This window comes from Eupeodes corollae, chromosome 3, assembly GCF_945859685.1.
Source record: "Eupeodes corollae chromosome 3, idEupCoro1.1, whole genome shotgun sequence".
NCBI lineage: Eukaryota > Metazoa > Arthropoda > Insecta > Diptera > Syrphidae > Eupeodes > Eupeodes corollae.
This window is the reverse complement of record NC_079149.1, coordinates 89,571,435-89,593,487: the sequence shown is the minus strand read 5'-3', so window position 1 is coordinate 89,593,487 and position 22,053 is coordinate 89,571,435. Positions and strand designations below refer to the sequence as shown.

Sequence of the window (22,053 nt, the reverse complement as noted above, 5' to 3'; positions counted from 1 at the left end):
TGAAATAATATGACTCAATTGCCCTGACTCTTGAATAGATATATTTTCGTAATTACACTTCAAATCGACTAAGAGAAAAATTGTGTCCAATTAGTCATTAGTCGTGGCCTTCCTAAGTTCACAAAACACAAAAAATTAAAATGTTTGTCATCACAATACAAATTTTAAAAATAGACTGGGATGCGACCCACACTGATAACTTCCCATCCCGTCTGTCGATTTGTCTTGTTTAAAACTTTAACAATATTTTGTGTGAGATAAATAATATTTTTCAATATTTTTCTCTGTTCTCCCAATACCGTAAACCACTGTTTCGTACGAACTTGCTCAAGTATCCAAGAAGTCTGTTTACAAATATTTCCTATATTTTATTTTTTATGATAAAACGGACTGTTTGATTTTTATATAAAAATCACTGAATATAGAAAACAATATTTTCTGTGAAATAAAATAAGTTTGAAGCCAATATTTTTAATTTTTGAAAAGCTAAGTTTTAGTGTTGTTTTTTTTTTAAGGTATTATTTTTTGTAAAAAAAACTGTCAATTCAATTTTTTTCAAACTTTAACTGAATGTTGACAACAATATTTTTTGAAAGATAAAAGTAGTCTAAAGCCAATATCTCAAAGTCTTGAAAAGATATTTGAGTCGAAAATCAATTTTTACCAACTTTTATGCATTTTTTTCAGGTTTTTATTTTTTGTAAGAAAACTGTCAACTCGATTTTTCTCAAAATATGTCCTATTGTTGAAAACAATATTTCTTATAAGTGAAAATTAGTAAGAAGCTATTATCTCAAAGTTTTTAAAAGATATTTGAGTCGAAAATCAATTTTAACCAACTTTTGTTAATTTTTTTTCGGTTTTTAATTTTTTGTAAGAAAACTGTCAATTCGATTTTTCTCAAAAAATGTCCAATTGTTGAAAACAATATTTTTTATAAGATAAAATAAGTTTGAAGCCTAAATTTCAAGTTTTTGAAAAGATATTTGAATCGAAATTCAATTTTTACGAACTTTGAGTAATGTTTTTATAAGATTTTTATTTTTTATAAAAAAAAACTGTCAATTAGATTTTTCTCAAAATTTTATCAGATGTCAAAAACATTATTCTTCGTTGCACAAAATTGTTTTGGAGATGAAATCATATTTTAGTGGTAAAATTATTGAGGTGACAATTTTTTTTCAGTTTTTTTGATTTATAAAAAAAGACGTCAAATGGATTTTTTTCAAAAAAATATACTTCTTTGATATCACCTTACAATATATTATATAAAATTTAATTTAAGTCTCTAGCGTTTTTGGTTCGTAAGATATTTATTGTTAACCAAAATGTTCACCTTTATTTAAACTGCTATGGTAAAAAAAAACCACCAACGCAATTTTCTTGAGAGTCCTTTCTGCATCTTTCTGCCTTATTATCTGTAGAACAAAATTTATTTGATATCGATATCTCCTCTGGTTCTTGAGCTATGGAGGACGAAAAAAACGTCGCGAACGTACGGTCGTACGTACAGACGCACGCACAGACATCTTTCTAAAAATCTTTTATTTCGACTCTAGGGACCTTGAAACGTCCAGAAATGTCAAAATTTTCAATTTGACTAGTCGGACCCATTACAATATCTTCCTATGAGTAGTTAACAAGTATTATTCGACTTACTTTTTTATAAAATATTGCCACGAAGAATCAGCAGACAACAAATCTCAGCTCTTGTGACCTGAAAAGTATTTGTTGCGTGTGCTGTCAAAACGACCGACATTGCAAACCATTAATTTAACTGTCCGTTTATAGTTCAGTTTCTCAACAATAAATTTAACTGGACGTTATCTCTTAACCTAACTATTAAATTGTTTATAAGTATGGCAAAATATTTTTAAATATTTAAGTGAGCTTTAATTTTGATTTATGGGAAGGCCCAAAATGTAATTCGTGATGCACTTGTAGCTTGCTTGAGTAGTGTTTTGAATGAATCGGTGGTAGAGGTTAATAAAGTATAGTTCCAAGTTTGAAATTTGTATTATTTGAAAAACTAACTAACCGCTTTAATCAAAATTTACATTCAAAGAATGCAGTTGACTGCAAATGGAGTCTTTTATATTGTCTGAACCTGTCCAATAACTTCCTATGAGAAGCTAAAATCAGGCTGATAACTTCCCATCCGTGCACTAGCAGATGTCAAAAACCATATTCTTCGTCGAATAAAATTATTCTGAACGCAAAATATTCGAGTTCAATAATAGCTTTGTTGCTTTTAGTTAATTATAAAAATACTTGAATATTTTTTCAAGTTCATACTAATTTTATGATTGAAATCACAATGTGCATTATAGGTTCTTCAGTTATTTGGTATCGATTAAATTGCTATTGCTATGTTAACAAGATAAAATTCACGACCTGCCACTGATGCTGATATTTTTAGTCTTAAAACAAGTGAAAGAAAAGTCTAACGCAAATCTGCTTAAAACCCTAACTTTCAACTTTTAACTTAATCGACTCAATGGTTTAGGCTGTAGGGGGAAGGTCAGACCGACGGACGGAATCGTTGAACCCCTTTTTCGACTTCTCTACCATAGTTACTTACTTACTTAAGGTGGCGCTACAGTCCGGGAGGACCTGGGCCTCAACCAACATGCGTCTCCAGCCAGCTCGGTCCCTAGCTAGCTGTCTCCAGTTTCGCACGCCAAGTTGGTTGAGGTCCTCTCCCAACTGGGTGCGCCACATGAGTCGCGGTCTTCCTCTACTGCGCCGTCCCTCGGGATTGGATTCGAAGACCTTCCGGGCTGAAGCGTTGATGTCCATCCGCTCTACATGACCTAGCCATCTAAGCCGTTGGACTTTAATTCTGCTAACTAGGTCAGTGTCGGTGTACAACCTTACAGTTCGTCGTTATATCTTCTCCTCTATTCTCCATCTATGCGTACGGGACCAAAAATCACCTTAAGAATTTTTCTCTCGAAGCATCCTAAGACTTTCTCATCTATCTTTAACAGGGATCAGGCCTCAGCGCCATAAATGAGAACTGGGATGATGAGTCTCTTATACGAGGGGCGTTCAATATATTCTCGGTATCGGGGTGAAGCTGTGGTTATATATTTAAATTGACTTATTTATCAAGTAATACTATTATTTTAGTGCATTCATGTAAAATTTCATATAAATGTGATTATTATTTACCGTTAAATCTCTATTTAAACAGAATCATAATGGCAACTGAGACGATGATGGTGAAAATTGAGCATCGCGCTGTAATTAAATTTCTCACTAAGCAAGGAAAAAGTCAAAAAAACTATTCACGAAGAAATGGTGGCAGTTTACCAGGGTTCCGCACCTTCAATATCAACTGTGCAAAAGTGGTCAAGTGAGTTCAAGAGAGGCAGAGAGAGAGCATTGAAGACGACCCCCGCTCCGGCACCCCGCCTAGTGCTTGGACGGGAGAAAGCATCAAAGAAGTCGAAAAACTTGTTCTCGAGGATGCCCGAATAAAGGTGAAAATGATGGCAGAGATCACCAAGCTTTCGACTGGTACCATTCACACCATCCTTCATGACCATCTTAACCTTTCAAAGGTCAGTGCAAGGTGGGTGCCACGAATGCTCACAGCGCCTCAGAAAAAAGTGAGAATCGCATGCTGTAGAGAGCTTTTGGAGATGTGTAGTGAAAACGCGGACGGTGTTATGCATCGGATTGTTACTGGGGACGAAACATGGGTTCACCACTATGACCCTGAAAGCAAACAAGAGTCCATGCAGTGGCATAAAAAAGGAACAGACCCCCTGAAGAAGTTCAAAGTCACTCCGTCTGCCGGGAAGCTCATGGCCACAGTTTTTTGGGACTCAAAGGGAATCTTACTCATTGAGTACAAAAAAAGGTGAAACCATCAACGCCAAATCCTACGCTTCCACTTTGCATAATTTGCGGGAGGAAATTAAAAAGAAAAGTCGGGGTAAACTCGCAGCGGATGTGTTGCTTCTTCATGACAACGCTCCTGTTCACACGGCGCGAGTTTCCAAGGCTGCTGTGCGAGATTGTGGTTTTGAAGAAATTCAACATACACCCTATAGTCCAGACCCTGCCCCTAGTGATTACTTCCTGTTTCCGGATTTGAAAAAATGTCTTCGTGGAAAAAGATTTTCGGATGATGAAGAACTCAAGTCGGCAATAAATGGGTATTTTGTATGGAAAGAGGAAACTTATTTTTTTGAGGGTTTAAAAAAGCTTATCTCAAGATAGATGCTCGAGAGAGGACTTTACTTCTCAATTGCCTTCTAAGTCCAAAGAAGCAGCGATTTGCAAGAGTTATTTTTCGTTTGATTTCAGCGCTGGTGTCGTTGTCTGCATTAATAGCGGTGCCTAGGTAGACAAAGTATTTAACTACCTCAAAGTTATAGCTGTCCATGGTGACGTTTTGTCCAAGACGTCGTGGTGCAGTGTCCTTTTTTGGTGACAGCATATACTTGGTCTTGCCCTCTTTGACTACTAAACCCATCATCTTCGCTTCCGTCGCAATTCTGAAAAACGCTCCACTGACATCACGCTTGGACCTTTAGAAGATTGTGCCTCTAGTGTTGACGGTTGAGTTTTGCACAATTCTTTCCAGAACGATGTTGAAGAAGTCGCATGACAGTGCATCGCCTTGTCTAAAACCTTTTTTGACATCGAATGCATCGGTAAGATCTTTTCCGACCTTGATAGAGCACCGTGCATTCTCCATGGTCATTCTGCACAAACGGATAAGTTTGACAGGGATGCCAAAACTAGACTTTGCTCGGTAGAACTCTTCCCTATAGATGCTGTCATACGCGGCTTTAAAATCGATAAAGAGATGGTGGGTATCGATTTGAAGCTCCTGGGTTTTTCCAAGATCTGGCGTAGTGTGAATATTTGGTATACAGTTTACTTTCCTGGTCTGAAGCCACACTGATAAGGACCAATCAGGTTGTTGACGAATGGCTTCAGACGTTCACATAATACGGCAAAGAGGATCTTATACGCAATGTTAAGGAGACTGATGCCTCTGTAGTTGGCGCAATTTAGAGGATCTCCTTTCTTATGTATCGGGCATACTATGCTGAGATTCCACTCGTCGGGCATGCAGTCTTGCGACCATATTTTGCAGATGAGTTGGTGCATGCTCCCTACCAAGTCATCGCCTGCTGCTTTAAATAGTTTGGCAGCGACGCTGTCAGCTCCAGCAGATTTGTTTGACTTCAGCTTAGATATAGCTATCTTCACTTCGTCAAGGTCGGGTAGGCGGAATTGTTGGTCTGTGTCGCTGAGGTTGAGTGGTTCTATCTCCCTTACAGAGGAATTCGGTTCGTCATCGCCGTTATATAATTTGGATATATATTCTCAGCATCGACTGTGGTTCTACTACAATGTTCCCCTGATGCTCTTTCCAGGCTTCGGTTCGTGGCAGGTACCCTTTTGAGGTTTTTTTTACCTTTTGGTACAATTAACGAACCTCATTCCTGTTTTGACATCTCTTTATCTCCTCGATCACGCACTTTTCATGCTCTCTTTTTTTCCGTCTAAGAAGCCGGTGTTCCTCTCTCCTCTTCTGCTCGTAGAGCTCGCGAGCAGCTCTAGTCCTTTTGTGCAGCGCCGTTTTGTATGCCTCTTGTTTCGCTGCGTGCGCTTGCTTGGCTGCAAGGCAATGTTGCCACTGGTTTTCAATGCTTAATGCAGGCAGCATAGGACTCCTTAAGATGTAATTAGAGACTCGATCGGAAAAGGACATGGCAGTCTCTTGTGATTGTAGCCGTCTAACGTCGAATCCGTCGAATCTTCTCACAGTACTTCCTTGTTGTGGCTTGGATCGGGATATCCGTAGCCGTACCTTGGCTACAACGAGGTAGTGGTCCGAGTCAATGATGGCCTCTCGGAATGTTCGGATATCCTGGATACTGGAGAAGTGTCGTGCGTCGATCGCAATGTGGTCAATCTGATTGACGGTTGATTGATCAGTAGATTTCCATGTCCCCTTGTGGATATTAAGATGCGTGACCTGCGTACTAGCTACCAGAACCACTCGCCCCGCAGCGAAATCGACCAGCCTGAATCCGTTGTCGGAGGTAGTTCCGTGCAGGCTGTATCTCCCGAGTATGCCACGAAAGATGTCTTCTCTTCCTAGCTTGGCATTAAAATCTCCTAAGACAATTTTAATGCCATAGCCAGGGCAAAGAATATGTCTTTGGTGTCTTCATCTTTCTCCTCTGTTGGGGCATGCGCGTATATTAGGCTTGTGTTGGCCAATTTAGCCTTGATGCGTATTGTCGTGATGCGCTCACTCACACTGTTGAAACTCAAGACTTTTTGCCTGAGCCTAGTTCCAACAACAAATCCACACCCAAATAGACGCTGTCTTTGTTCTCGGTAGCAGTCGCCGTAGCAGTCTTTTAGTTTGCGTTTGCCCTGTCCATCCCATCGCACTTCTTCGATGGCTGTAATATCTGCCTTGCAGCAGTTTAGGGCTTCCGCTAATTGTTCGGCTGCACGTGGTCTGTTAAGGGACCTAACATTCCACGTACATATCCGAAGTTCGTTGTCCTTATTTCGTTTGCGTCGGTTGTCAACAGTGAATCCGTCCGTATCCGAGGCTTGTTGTTGCTTCGAAACTATGATGTTTTTACGTGGCCAGGAAGTCACCCCGACGGCACAACCCCCAACCTGGAGGGCCAGATCCTTAGTATAACTTCAAGGAAAGGGAGTCGGATAAACCGCTCCTTACAGGCCTGGGCTCCGAATATGTCGAAGAAGCCCTATAAGGTGTTCACTAAGAAGTTCAACCTTACTGGAACTGTAGACTCCACCGTTGATTCCATCTCGAGAATTCGTCCGCTGCCGCCTGGATAAGGAGAGGTGCCTTAGTGGAAACACCTCTCACCCCTCTCTAGTTTGCTGCCCCCAACAACTTTCCACTGGGGTTGGAACCCAATCTCCAGTTGAGGTACTAGGCACCCGCTGTTCACCGCGGGGAGGTGAGAGTAGGAGTTGATAGACAAAGGTCGGTTTTGAGAAAAACCTGTGGACCCTTGTGTCCTCTTGAATGCACATGTCTACCATTTGAACATCATATAAAATGTTCAGTATATACAATTTTTATAACTCACCGGAATTTCACCAAAAAAATTAACCATTTGAAAGAAATGTTCGTTCCTTTGTAGCTATGTTGTATCACGAACCCTGTCAGTAAATAAAGTAAACCATTTCGCACGAACTGAAATGTCTTGGTATGCAAATAGGTATTATTCCCCTAATTTTGCATTTGTTAAACATGTTTGCTAATTTTACTTAAAATTAGCATAAAATTCCTATAAAATATTCGTCATGCACGGTGAGTTCCGGAAGTTTAAAATTCTATGGTATCGAAATTGAAAATATTTAGCCGGCCTGTACAAAAGACAAAATCATAATCTCTTTTCTCAAAACAATAATAAAATACCAACATGCCGCTAATAACCTTCAAAGAATTTTTAACTGAAATGAAATGGATGGATATTAAAGTATAACTACGATTACAGTTGTTTTAATATACAAAATTCAAATTGGGGTGATAATTTTACTCAATTTATACCTAAACGAAAAAAAAGGAAACTCATTTTCATCCTAATTATACATAGAGTATAACGTTGAGTTATGTGTACTGAGGGCTGATATACTTTGTGGGCTATCAACATTCAAAATCTTTTAACCGTCTTAACGTATATTTCAAAATTTAAATTCAACAGCGACAACCCCTATTATTCAAATTGACACAGTTTAACAAGCTCTGTTGTACAAATAAACACCTGCAGCAATTCAGTTTCGAACTGTACTTGTGCTTCTATTGTGTGAAGTTGGTAATGGTTTAAATAAATATATTTTTACTGTAGGGTGATTCAATTGGAAAGATAGATTACTACATTTTGCGCTTTTATTGATAAATGAATTCAGACGTATATAATAGTTCTTTGGCAATTGAGTTCCTACTAACATATAAATGCCTTTAAATACCTAAATTTTTAATTGTTTCAATGTGAACACAAAACTTTCTACAGAAACTGAATAAATCATTGATGTTTAAAACAAAAAAAAAGACATTTACTGGTTGATTTTTAATTTAAAACGACAACTGATAAACTTTTTTTTTATAAAACTATCCCAAACAACTTTTTGTTGCTCTCAGTCAAATTTAATTCTTTTGGTAACTAAATTATCATCTGTTTTTTATTACACAGAGTTGTTAATTCAACTTAATTATCCACATTCCTAAGGAAGAAGCTCCATTGAGTTGTGTATTGCCGCGGTTAATAAAGATTTCAAAATGGTGTTTTCCTCTGTTATTGTGCCTTGAATTCTCATCTTTATTAAACAGATTTTGTTAATAAAAGATGTTGTTTTGAATATCAAGCTATTTGGGCAGCTGAAACTTAGATTCTGTCATCTTTTTACATTTTTAAAGTGAAAACAATTTTTAAAGCATTGAAAAAGTGAAAGTAGACTTAAAAATGTAACGGAATACATTAAAATGAAATAAACATATATACAATAACTTATTTAAAACTAAGTGTCAAAATTAAATTCTATTGTTAAGGTCTTAATATTTTACTAAGAAATATATTTCTAAAGATTTAGCTGTTTATTAAGTGAATTGATAAATGTAAAACCTTTATTTTCGTAAATTGCTAATTCCTCTTACAGTTCGTGAAATAAAAATAAATTCCATCAGTTACTTTTATACGATTAATTGACAAATATCATATCAATTATTAAATATAAAAGTAGCCATTCCGAGTTTTTTACTTTTAAAAAAAATGAAGAGATAGTAAGATGTTAAAAGGTTTTAAAATTTGTCATATTATCTTTAAGGCTTAGTAATTATGGGACGACTTTCTATTATCACAGCACGAATTTCGTTCTGATTTTTGTACAGTTAGGTAGGGGTCTCAATAGAACATGTTTTAAATATAAAGGCTAGGAAACACGTTTAAGTCTAAAGACAAATTTTCTTCTCGGACTTAAACCTACGTTTTTGTATTTCTTTTTGTTGAGCCTTAAACTATTTTTTTTAATGGATAGTACGGCGAACTAACAGCTAGGTATGTCAGAAATGCCAAAATCAACCATTTTTCGCGTTTTTTATGTGAAAAAGTGAACTTTGAAAATCAATTTAAAATAGAAGTAAATGTTTCCTCGCTCTAAAAGTGCTATAATTATTATTTATTTGGACATATCTATTAGGTAAATAAAAAAAAACCGTGTCGAAATTCGAATCATAATTATTGCTATAGATAACACTAACAATTTTCTAAATTCTTTTAAACTTTTCGTCAGTCCTTTTATATATATTTTATAAACACAACAAAAAAATTAAAATACAAAATTATTAAAGACATTTAATTTTGTTTTCGTCACCCTGTGCAAGTGGAACAAATCTCCCACTCAGCAACTGACAGTTCTCTCAAGTGTCACTTGAGTTGGTATTTTTCTTTTGTTTACATCGCACCCTTAACAACAGAACGAACGAAGACAAACCGGCAAATAAGAATTTTCTTTTAATTTTATTTGTTTATATTATATTCAAACATACTTAAACTAATTAAAAAAATAAAGTTATTAAAATGTATTCCAAAGTTGTTAAGTTAATTTGAATGTGAATTCTACGTAATCTGAAGTCAAATTTGTAAGGGGTAAGCTTTTTTTTTTAAGTTGGAAAAATCCACTTGAATATAAATCCAGAAATTCCTCAACTTTCTGAATGAAACAAACTACGAAATCCAGAAATAAATATTCAATAATGTTCCATGGACTTTTATATCTTTTTTTATTTGTTGCTTCTGGTTCTTTTTTATAGTAATTTAGAACACACCTGAGTGCCGCAGATTTGTACCTCCTCGATTCGAGTTCAGTTTATGCTTCGATGCTCTTCAATGTTTTTTTGTTTTTCTTTTCAAAAACAAAAAAAGGTATGCACCATGTCTGGCCAGCTTTGCTTGCCACTGCCACTCGACACGACAGTTTGTATTCTAATTGGAGTCGGAGTAGGTGGTTTTGGTTTGGTTTCTTGTTATTTGTTCCTTGAAATTCTCTCTGGTGGTTTTTCAATTTTAGTTCCGCAGTGAATTGTGGTGGTGGTCGTTGTCGTCGGTCGTGTCGGTGGTTCTATATTTAGATAAAAAAATCATTTGTTCTTAATTCCTCGGCCGAATGAAATCTTTTGACGGGCCTATTTTCTCGTTACTTTAAAGTACAACTTATGCAATGTTGAAATTTGATAGATTGTTCCAATAATCTTCCGCTTTTTGTAAAAGAAAAACAAATCTCAGAAGAAGATCGTGCTCCAGGAAATGCAATTTTTCAATTTAACAGAAAGGCACGCGTTACTTTGTAAGTACTCACATAAATTATTCAGTTCAGTTGAAACTTATACCTACCTAAAAAGTGAATCTTAGTTCATTGAGATCGTGGCGGTTACATTGGATATTCAATTTCAAATCGACCAAGCCGAATTTTTAAAAAGTTTGAAGCATTTTGACCGGTGTCTGGGGTTAGTTTTGCAGTTCATTCACTTCAGGATTCAGTTTCATTTTGACCAACTCCTATGTGTATCTATGGACATGCCAAAGTTCACTTTCGTTAGCATGTTTGTTACCTACAAGCTCATTTTCAAAATAACCGAAACCGGGTATCCCTAAAGTATGCAACAAAAAGAAGGCAACACTTAATAGCTGGTAGCAATCGTTGCAGATACGGAGGCGGTAAAGTGGAAATGTTGGTTAGGAAGCTTAGGTTGAGTAGATTTTCTAAGAAGCAACATTTCCACTTTACAAAAAGAGACCAATCCGCGCTGATTCAGAAGCGTGAGATAAAAACTGGGATTCGTGTGTTGGTGAAGTGGAGAACCATCAACGGGATAGGAGCTTTTCTCTATTATATGAAAACGGGTAGTCCGCAGGTTGGCTAGGAAGCCTAGACCTTTTTCAATTTTAAAAGCCGAAGAGAAACATCAGAAACATAAAGAGCAGTCTTATATGACAAAAAATAAAGTTGTTACCAATATTAGTGTCATATTCTAATTATTTTAACTACTAAACGTTAAAGTTTTTTTTTACGTGAATTTGGTTTCTTTATTTAAAAAAAAAAATTACTTTGGTGTGCAAGAAATTGAAAAGGAATTAATTATCCACCCATCAAGGTAAATGGCGACATTATTTGCAATTTATATATATATGTAATATATGTATGCACGTAGATGCATACATAGAACTACATGCATATAAGAATCTGCATTTTGTGCTTAAATTTAAAAGAAATCCTTTTTTTTATCAAGCTCCCGAAAGGTATCCTGAAGGATAAAACACCTATAAATGTTCAATGACAAAAAAATCAACAGGATTGCGTGGCCAGATTCAAACTCAGCATTCAGCACACCCAAGCTATAGAAGCCCGGTAGCCTAGAGTGTCTAGGCGCCGACACAAAACCCCACCGTTAGACATAAGGCAGTTCGAAGCCAATTAATATAATACATACATATAGTGTTTTTTTTAAAGTTAAATTTTTTTTTTGTTTTAAAATTAAAAAATTTTCTTAACTAGTAAATTAAATTTGTGGTAACATCATTATCATTAATCAATTACGAAATTTTTTTGATTTGATACGTTCCGCGAAACGTAATATACAATTAGTTTACATAGTTTGTTTGAAGTTAGTTAAAGTGAACAATTTATATACGTATATATATCTACCATCATTACAATTCGTCGACCCAGCCTTCCAGCAGCAGTGGCCACTACAGCAGAAGAACGGGGTAAGTCGATTATGTTTCCTTTTTTACATACTATATACGAATTAAAATAAAAAAAAAAAAAGAAGATATACGTTCGTATATATATAACTTCAAACAAAGGGGGGGTTCCGCATAAAGGGGAGTTGAATTAGAGTTTAAAAGAACAAGAAGTAAAAGAGATCTTGAAGATCCAATTTTTAGTAATAAAATCGAAGACGATTCTTATCGAATCAATGATAGATTTTGGTTGATTGGCGTATGATTGCCACTTTATTTTGTTATGTAAAATTAAATAAAAGATTTAAAGTAATAAATCAATTTTTGTGTTAAATAGAAATCTAAATTTTGCTACATGCATATAAATATATATATATACAGTTTATAAATTAAACCATTTTAAAATTTAAATATCTAAATAAAAAAATTTGTTATTTAAAAAGAAAAGCGATGGAATTTTTATGAAGCCTAAAATCATGAAGATGATGGCTTAAGTTTTGGTTCTAAAGGGATGAGAGAGTAAGGGGAAAATGGGGAAGAAGTGATAAGGAAAAGAAGCCGAGGAATGGGGTTGTTCTTAGCGAGGAAGACAACCAGGTAGGGAGGGTTATGATAAATATCTCGCGCATCACTACCACCGGGATGCTAGACTGGCATTATTTTTGTGATGAGTCCTGGGTCGAAGAACCTTCGAAACCGCTGAGCTACGGGTTCAATTAAGCCAGTCACGACCCCAAACAGGCAAAGCGGCTCGTTACAAATGGCGCCCGCAACGTGGAGCCCTCTATCTGAATTCTGAAGATAGAGTGGCTAAAGAGTTATTTTGAGCCAATTCATTTAGTTTTTTTTCATTATTTTAAAATAATTTATTAACATTCTTTAATTTTTTTTTCATTTAAATTCGAATTTGATTATGTTGATTTTATGAGTCCCGGTTACTGGATATAAGGTATTTGGTTCCGCGTTGCCATAAGTGAAACATAATCAAAATTTTCTTTTTTATTAAAAAGTGATGTGAATCAAGTGTTTAAGTCTTTGAGTATTCTTGATAAGGAACTCAAATAGCAAGACAAGTGGCACACACTTTAAACAAATCTTAATGCTCGGAAGAGACCCGTCTATGGAGAGGCGTATTCGGAGGTCCTTCCAGCAGTCATTTATTTTCGGAGAGTTTCAGAGTCCTTCAAGGATGAAGTTAGTGATTCGTCATTGGAGTTCTGAAACTCAAAGATTACATTTTTTTCTCAAGTCCTTTTTTCAACAATAGTTAAAGTAGTTTATTTTAATTTTGTTTTATTATCTGGCTCGCAGAACGCGGCTTCTTTTCCGTTTTATCATTTCTTTTCCTGTTTATTTCTCTTATCAGATTCTCATCCCTTTATTTTTTTATGAAGATACATTTTGAAAATAAACACAATATTAAATAATAATCAATCATTTTGAAGATTTTAAATTTTCTTAATATAATAACATAATACATTTTTTTTATATATTTTGAAAACATTTTTGAATTATTTTTCTTTAAAATATTATATTTGATGGTAAGTTCGAACAAGAATTTCAGGTTTGGAGCTGGATGTTTATGTTGAATTTGGTCACGTATCCTTATGAAATTTTCCTTATCGTCTCAAAAACTTATAGTTAATTTTCAATTTGATTTTTTTTTTGTTGAGATATCATTTTTAAAATTTAGTTTAATATTAAACATCCTGTTAGAAAAAGGGTTGATTTTGTGAAATATAATCGAATATAAATATAAACAATATTGAATTACAATTACTTTGAATTGAATTACAGATTACGTACATTTTTTTTATCTTTGAAAATAATTTTGAAATTTGAACTTTTTTTGGTACTCAAGTTTTTAAATTATATTTTTTTCAGTTTAATACTTTTACTATTAGGTACATTTTTTATTTACATTTTTGAGCACACAAAGCAAATTGCATTTTCTTTGGTTTAGACTTTCAATAGACAGTTTTTATTTTTTTTGAATTTTCCTAGTTCAACCTGCACTAGGACCATAATAGAGTTCGAGTGTCCTTTTCTGGTGAGGGTTTTCGAATTGATTAATTCATTGATCTTGAGTTTTTTCTCGGATTCAAAGAGTCAGTAGCGGAAGTTTTTTTTTCGTAGTGAAGGGGTATACTCGGTAGATTCTGGGTGAGGTATGAGCAAACAGAGAAGAAAGTCTTTCCAAGAGAAACTTCAGGAAGTCAGTTTGTATACCGAAGCTAAATTTGAGGAGTTCCATCAAAGATTTAGAAATACGATCGATCGTTTTGATCTTAATAATACTTTTAGTTTTTCTGAAGATATTAACTCAATTGTTTCTGATTTAACATCTACCATGAACAGTGAAAACGAAAATGTTGACATTGGTGGTAGGGTACAAGATACAGCCGAAGGTGAAGCTCCTGAAAGCGGTGGCACTAACCATAATGCAATTAGAGTAGATGAAACAAATGAATTGTTGGATCGCATAGAGTCATCGATAACTGGTAATCAGGTTAGGCTCATGCAGACGTTAAATGTTTTTATGAATAACGTCATAGCAAAGTTGGAGTCGATTGGTATCAATCAACAAGAAAAAAATAATTCAAGGAATATTAATCCGTTTTCGATAAACGCTGATAGAGGGCCGGAAGTTCTTACCTCGGAGCCAAGGCAATCAATTGCAGCATCATCTTCGCTTAGCACGCCAGATAGATGTAGGCTTGATCGGTGGAATATCAACTATGATGGGTCTGAAAATGTTTCCGAATTTTTGTTCAAAGTCAAACGTATGCAAAAATCCTCTGGTTATACAGATGAACAGATGATGGCAAATTTTCAAATTTTGCTCTCATCCGGAAGTAGGCCAAACAAATGGTTTTGGGCATATCTTAAAAGAAACCCCAATGCAAAATTTAGTGACGTCAAAACGGCAATGAACAAGGAGTTCGGTAGACTCGAAAGTGATGTCGAAATATATATGCGTTTGCTTACACGAAGGCAAGGTCCTAAGGAGTCATTCGATGATTTTTACCATGCTGTAGCGGGTCTTAACGACCGATTAATGGAACCGTTTGACGAAAAGAAGATGATAAACGTTATTCGAAACAACACTAAGGATAAACTCGGTGAAATCTTGTTGGCTGCGAATGTAAAGAGCCTTGAAGAGCTCAGAAATAAAGCGCGAGAGGCTGAGCGATTTTTAGCTAAAAGATCCTTAGTACCAAAAGTAGTACATGAAATTACTATTGCGGAAAACCAAGAAGTTGAACCTTTCGAGGCTGAGGAAGTTGCAGCTTTTTCAGGTGCTCGAAAAGCAACTTCAACGGCAAACTATGTTTGCTGGAATTGTGACCAGAAAGGCCATGCGTATCATTTCTGTCCATCAAGAACCAGAAATTTGTTTTGCTTTTTTTGTGGAGCAAAAGATGTGAGTACTGTGGAATGCGGTAAACACTCGGGAAACCTGTACGGGAACGAGAGGAGGAGTGGGGATCTTCGTTCCACCAGGAATGCTCCGAACCACTCCCAACAATAAAATCATTTCCATCCAACAACAATTTAAGTAAAGCTCCTGATAAAGACGTTCCAATCAAGATCTTGGAACGAAGTCACGTCGAAGATTCTGAAGTTGCATCCTATCCCATTAAAGCGTTTAATCTTCAAACATTACATGATCGCAAGATGAATTATGCCAAAGTTCGTGCTCGAATTTTTGGGCATGGCTATAATGTATCAAGCTTTCATATTCAAAAGTGTCGTCGAAGGTTTCGACAACGAAAAAAATTTCGTAAGCAAATTGTCGAAACTATAATTTCATCTAATTCAGATGGTCGGATGTATGCCGACGTAAAGCTATACGATGAATCTGTCTTCGGGTTGTTAGATAGCGGAGCTTCAATCTCCGTTATTGGAAAAGATGGTTGGGTATTGGTAAAGAAAATTGGTGCAAAAGTAACTCCATATAAAAACGCAGTGCGGACTGCGGATGGGAAATCGCATGATATCGTGGGATATTGCGAAGTTCCAACAACGTACAACGGAGTTACCAAACCAATTACTTATTATCTAATCCCCAACCTTACTCAAAAGCTTTACCTTGGGATGAACTTTTGGCGAAATTTTCATTTAATGCCTGAAATCAGTGAAATTGAAGGAAATATTGACAATGGTGACGAGGAGGTAAATTTTAAAGATGATGCCCAACTAATAGATCTTCTTCCAGAACAAAAACTTCAGTTAGATAAAGTGAAAAACCTGTTTCCCAACTTTATGGTGTTAGGCTTAGGGAAAACGAGTCTAGGATGTCATACAATCGATACGGGTAACGCTGTACCAATTAAATCTCGACATTACCCACTGTCTCCGGTTCGTCAAGAAGAGGCGTACAAGGAATTGGACCGCATGTTAGAGCTTGGAGTTATTGAAGTCAGTAATTCGCCATGGAGCTGTCCGGTCGTTTTGGTGCGAAAGCCTGGTAAAGTTCGGTTATGTCTCGACTTTCGAAAAGTTAACGCAGTCACGGTAAAGGATGCGTATCCGTTGCCTCACGTTGAAGGCTTATTGAGTCGCATAAGAGACACTCACTTTATCACGGGGATCGACTTAAAGGACGCGTACTGGCAAATACCTCTTGACGAGAAGTCTCGGGAGAAAACCGCGTTTGCAGTGCCTGGTAGGCCACTCTACCAGTTCAGAGTAATGCCTTTTGGTCTTAGTAACGCGGGTCAGACAATGTGTCGAGTTATCGACCAAGTGGTGCCCAGTCATCTCCGTGATAATGTGTTTGTTTACTTAGACGATTTGCTTATTTGTACTGCAGACTTCAAGTCTCATATGCGCATTCTTACCGAAGTCGCTGCTTGCCTCCGTCGAGCGAACCTTACCATCAACTTAGACAAAAGCAAGTTCTGCATGCGGGAGATAAAATTCCTTGGGTATATTGTCGGCCAAGGAACTTTGAAGACTAATCCTGACAAGGTGGAGGCAATGGTCAACTTTCCGCTTCCAACAACAATTCGACAAGTGCGAAGGTTTCTCGGTCTTACCGGATGGTATCGCCGATTCATTCGAAATTACGCTGATGTCACCGCTCCACTTACGGATTGTCTGAAGAAGAAGACAAAATTTGAATTAACGCCCGAAGCGGTGTTGGCTTTCAACAAGCTTAAGGATGCACTTTCCTCATCACCAGTGTTAAAACAACCTGATTTTTCGAAAGAATTTGTCATTCAGTGCGACGCGTCTTCCGATGGAGTGGGTGGTGTTCTTTTCCAGTTGGATGAGAACGATAACGAATCACCTATTGCCTATATGTCAAAAAAGTTGAACAAAGCGCAAAAAAATTACACAGTTACTGAGCAGGAATGTCTTGCAGCTGTATTAAGCGTCAGGAAGTTTAGGCCCTATGTTGATGGATTACCTTTCAAAATAATAACAGACCATTCTAGCCTAAAATGGCTGATGTCGATGAAGGAGTTATCCGGACGACTGGCTAGATGGAGCCTGGAATTACAAGGCTATGATTTTAAAATTGAACATCGAAAGGGGTCCCTCAACGTAGTGCCGGATGTCCTGTCGCGAATGGAGATGGAAGAGATTTCTGCAGAGTTAACCTTTTCAAAAGCTGACTATGAAGAGCTAGATTCTTTAACAATAGGTAAAGAGATCGATCTTGATTCTGTTGAATTCGATTCGGAACAATATTCTCAGTTGAGAAAGAGCATCCTTTCCAATCAATCTGCTCTTCCTGACCTTGTTGTATCGGGAAAATATATATACAAAAGAGTAAGGTTCAGGACTGGCGATGTGGTGGAGGAGGATTCATTGTGGCGTCTTTGGTTGCCAGATGCTCTCACTTACGAATGTATTAAATCAGTCCATGAATCTAAACTCAGTTGTCATGGTGGTTTTACGAAAACTTATTGTCATTTAAAAAATAAGTACTACTGGCCAAAAATGGCTAAAGACATAAAAGCATTCGTGAGTGACTGCGATACTTGTAAAATGGTAAAGGCCCCAAATAAGGTTCTTCGTCCACCAATCACCAAGCAGATCGTGACGGAAAGACCAATTCAGAGGTTGTACATAGATTTTTTGGGACCTTATCCGCGTACGAAGCGAGGAAATGTATATGTTTTCGTAGTAGTTGACGCTTTCACTAAATTCGTGTTCCTCAAACCAATGACGAAAGCTACCTCGTCGAAAGTTATAGCTTTCCTCGAAAGCGATATTTTTCATACTTTCGGGACCCCTGAATATATTCATTCCGATAATGGGCGACAATTCATCTCCAGCGAGTTTAAACGGTTTTTGTCTAATTATGGAGTGCAGCACATCCGCACGGCACTATATTCTCCGCAGGCTAACATTGCCGAGCGCGTTAACAGGAGCGTTTTGAGCAAGTTAAGGGTGATGATATCTAAGGAGCAAAATGATTGGGACGTTCATTTGTCAAGCATAGCTTGCGCTCTACGTTCCGATGTACATGAATCGTTGAATTGCCAACCATACTTTGCTCTATTTGGGCAAAACATGATATCTCACGGATCCTCATACCGACTTTTACGAAAACTGGATGCCTTGAACGACTCGGAAATGTTAGTCTTGCCAAATGCTGTAAAAACTGCCCTCGCGAGACAAAATATATCGAAGAATATATTCAGGGCATACGTTAAGTCAAAAAACACGTACAATACTCGTGCGAAAGCCGTCAATTATCGTGAAGGACAAGAAGTTTTTCATCGAAACTTCGCGCAGAGTAACTTTACTCAGGGCATTAGCGCCAAACTTTTGCCTAAATTTGTCAAATGTCGCGTTAAAAAAGTTATAGGCAGTGCCATGTATGAACTAGAGAATTTAAATGGCAAATCCTTAGGTATATTCCATGCCAAGGATATGAGACAATGAATATGATTTTTTATTTTTGCCCGACTAGATAAAAGTTAAGTGGGTTCGCGTCCCACGTTTCCCTTGAATCAAATGATTCCTGGTGAAAAAAAAAAAACATTTTCATAATTCGTTTCACTAAGAAACATTTTTAAATCATTTAAAATGCGTTCTGCCGACGGCAAAACAATTTTTTCTTAACCTTCTAATTCCCGTCGGCAAAGCATCATTTTCAAACTTCATTTCCCGACGGCAAAACAAAAAGAAAACAAAAACAAAACTAACAAAATGTAACCATATGGTCATTGCATAACCAAACTCCAATTCTCATACAGAGGTATGTTTATATGTGCGTATGTATATTTTTGTGTTTACATTTTATTTGACAAGACCTAATCCGATTGCTTTATTGCCAATCAATACTTGAGTTTCGTTGATGTTTACTTCCTATTTTTTTGTATGTAACGTAAATTCGTTTCAAGTCACGATTTTGTTTGGAATATTTTTTTCGATCTCTGTTTTTATTAGATAGGTCGTGGGTTCCTTTGCATGTTCCTTGTGGGCGAGACACTTGCAAAATGCAAAGCCCTGTTACCTACAAGCTCATTTTCAAAATAACCGAAACCGGGTATCCCTAAAGTATGCAACAAAAAGAAGGCAACACTTAATAGCTGGTAGCAATCGTTGCAGATACGGAGGCGGTAAAGTGGAAATGTTGGTTAGGAAGCTTAGGTTGAGTAGATTTTCTAAGAAGCAACATTTCCACTTTACAAAAAGAGACCAATCCGCGCTGATTCAGAAGCGTGAGATAAAAACTGGGATTCGTGTGTTGGTGAAGTGGAGAACCATCAACGGGATAGGAGCTTTTCTCTATTATATGAAAACGGGTAGTCCGCAGGTTGGCTAGGAAGCCTAGACCTTTTTCAATTTTAAAAGCCGAAGAGAAACATCAGAAACATAAAGAGCAGTCTTATATGACAAAAAATAAAGTTGTTACCAATATTAGTGTCATATTCTAATTATTTTAACTACTAAACGTTAAAGTTTTTTTTTACGTGAATTTGGTTTCTTTATTTAAAAAAAAAAATTACTTTGGTGTGCAAGAAATTGAAAAGGAATTAATTATCCACCCATCAAGGTAAATGGCGACATTATTTGCAATTTATATATATATGTAATATATGTATGCACGTAGATGCATACATAGAACTACATGCATATAAGAATCTGCATTTTGTGCTTAAATTTAAAAGAAATCCTTTTTTTTATCAAGCTCCCGAAAGGTATCCTGAAGGATAAAACACCTATAAATGTTCAATGACAAAAAAATCAACAGGATTGCGTGGCCAGATTCAAACTCAGCATTCAGCACACCCAAGCTATAGAAGCCCGGTAGCCTAGAGTGTCTAGGCGCCGACACAAAACCCCACCGTTAGACATAAGGCAGTTCGAAGCCAATTAATATAATACATACATATAGTGTTTTTTTTAAAGTTAAATTTTTTTTTTGTTTTAAAATTAAAAAATTTTCTTAACTAGTAAATTAAATTTGTGGTAACATCATTATCATTAATCAATTACGAAATTTTTTTGATTTGATACGTTCCGCGAAACGTAATATACAATTAGTTTACATAGTTTGTTTGAAGTTAGTTAAAGTGAACAATTTATATACGTATATATATCTACCATCATTACAATTCGTCGACCCAGCCTTCCAGCAGCAGTGGCCACTACAGCAGAAGAACGGGGTAAGTCGATTATGTTTCCTTTTTTACATACTATATACGAATTAAAATAAAAAAAAAAAAAGAAGATATACGTTCGTATATATATAACTTCAAACAAAGGGGGGGTTCCGCATAAAGGGGAGTTGAATTAGAGTTTAAAAGAACAAGAAGTAAAAGAGATCTTGAAGATCCAATTTTTGGTAATAAAATCGAAGACGATTCTTATCGAATCAATGATAGATTTTGGTTGATTGGCGTATGATTGCCACTTTATTTTGTTATGTAAAATTAAATAAAAGATTTAAAGTAATAAATCAATTTTTGTGTTAAATAGAAATCTAAATTTTGCTACATGCATATAAATATATATATATACAGTTTATAAATTAAACCATTTTAAAATTTAAATATCTAAATAAAAAAATTTGTTATTTAAAAAGAAAAGCGATGGAATTTTTATGAAGCCTAAAATCATGAAGATGATGGCTTAAGTTTTGGTTCTAAAGGGATGAGAGAGTAAGGGGAAAATGGGGAAGAAGTGATAAGGAAAAGAAGCCGAGGAATGGGGTTGTTCTTAGCGAGGAAGACAACCAGGTAGGGAGGGTTATGATAAATATCTCGCGCATCACTACCACCGGGATGCTAGACTGGCATTATTTTTGTGATGAGTCCTGGGTCGAAGAACCTTCGAAACCGCTGAGCTACGGGTTCAATTAAGCCAGTCACGACCCCAAACAGGCAAAGCGGCTCGTTACATGTTCTAATAGAAAATAACCCTAAACTAGTTAAAGCAAGTTTCCTTTTATGTGAAAAAATCGATTTGAGTGATTTTATAATTCATTTTCTCATAAAAGAAGAACTAAAGAGCCTTTTGTTTTACCCTTAAGTGCCTTCTACTTGTATCCCTTCTGTTCTGTATAGAAAAAAGAATAACGTTTACAAAGAGTGTATTCCCTTGAAAGAAGAGCAGGTTCTCCTGCATGCGTGAGTGTATTTATAATTTTGTTTTATAGTTAACACGAGTTGGTGTCTTTGAATAGTGCAAGAATGATGAATAGTCCTTAGAGTCCTTAAAGATATCCGGTTCAGCTTCATTTGTGTTTTTTTTTATTTAGTGTATTTCCATATTTTAGTTTGTTTTATGTGTCAGTTCATTATGTACCCCCATTGTTTTAAGGATTAATATCCTTTGTTTGCGTGAACGTGAACTGAAGGGTAAACCGACCAAAGGGCATGGAATATTATTGCGTGTTAAAATATTTAACGGATTCTTTCTTTTCTTTGTGGTGGTTTGTTTTAATATTTTTTGAGAACTAAATTTAGAGTAGAACGTTTTGCCTGTTTAGGAATGACAATTGTCTATTCGTTGTGTAAAGTTCATCAAAAAAGAGGACGCGGAGTTTAACCAAATTAAAAACGGTATTATCCTCTTCTATTCATGGTTTTGGTTAATAGTTTTTAAAATAAAAATTAATAAGTTCGTTTTCTTAGTTTAGATAAGACCAACTATTAAATTTAAGTTTACGCCGATTGGTGTGTTGTATTTAAACAAATAATAACAATATTACTGGCTGAAAAATTAATGTACTAAGCGTGAAAAGTTGCAGAATAAATGGTACTGTATTATATTAATGTGAAAAACAAAAGTGCATCAAAAATAAACATTTTGAAAACACCGA

General features: G+C 36.1%; 1 protein-coding gene across 1 annotated transcript in view; it reads left to right on the top strand.

Moving 5' to 3' along the window:
• Window positions 1–10,029: 10,029 nt before the first annotated feature.
• The window catches only part of LOC129951092 (CD109 antigen-like), a 28,232-nt gene continuing 16,208 nt past the window's right edge, over window positions 10,030–22,053 (top strand). The window contains exon 1 of the mRNA XM_056063101.1: window positions 10,030–10,365. The gene's annotated coding sequence lies outside the window, so the exon portion shown is untranslated. The remainder of the gene's footprint in view (window positions 10,366–22,053) is intronic.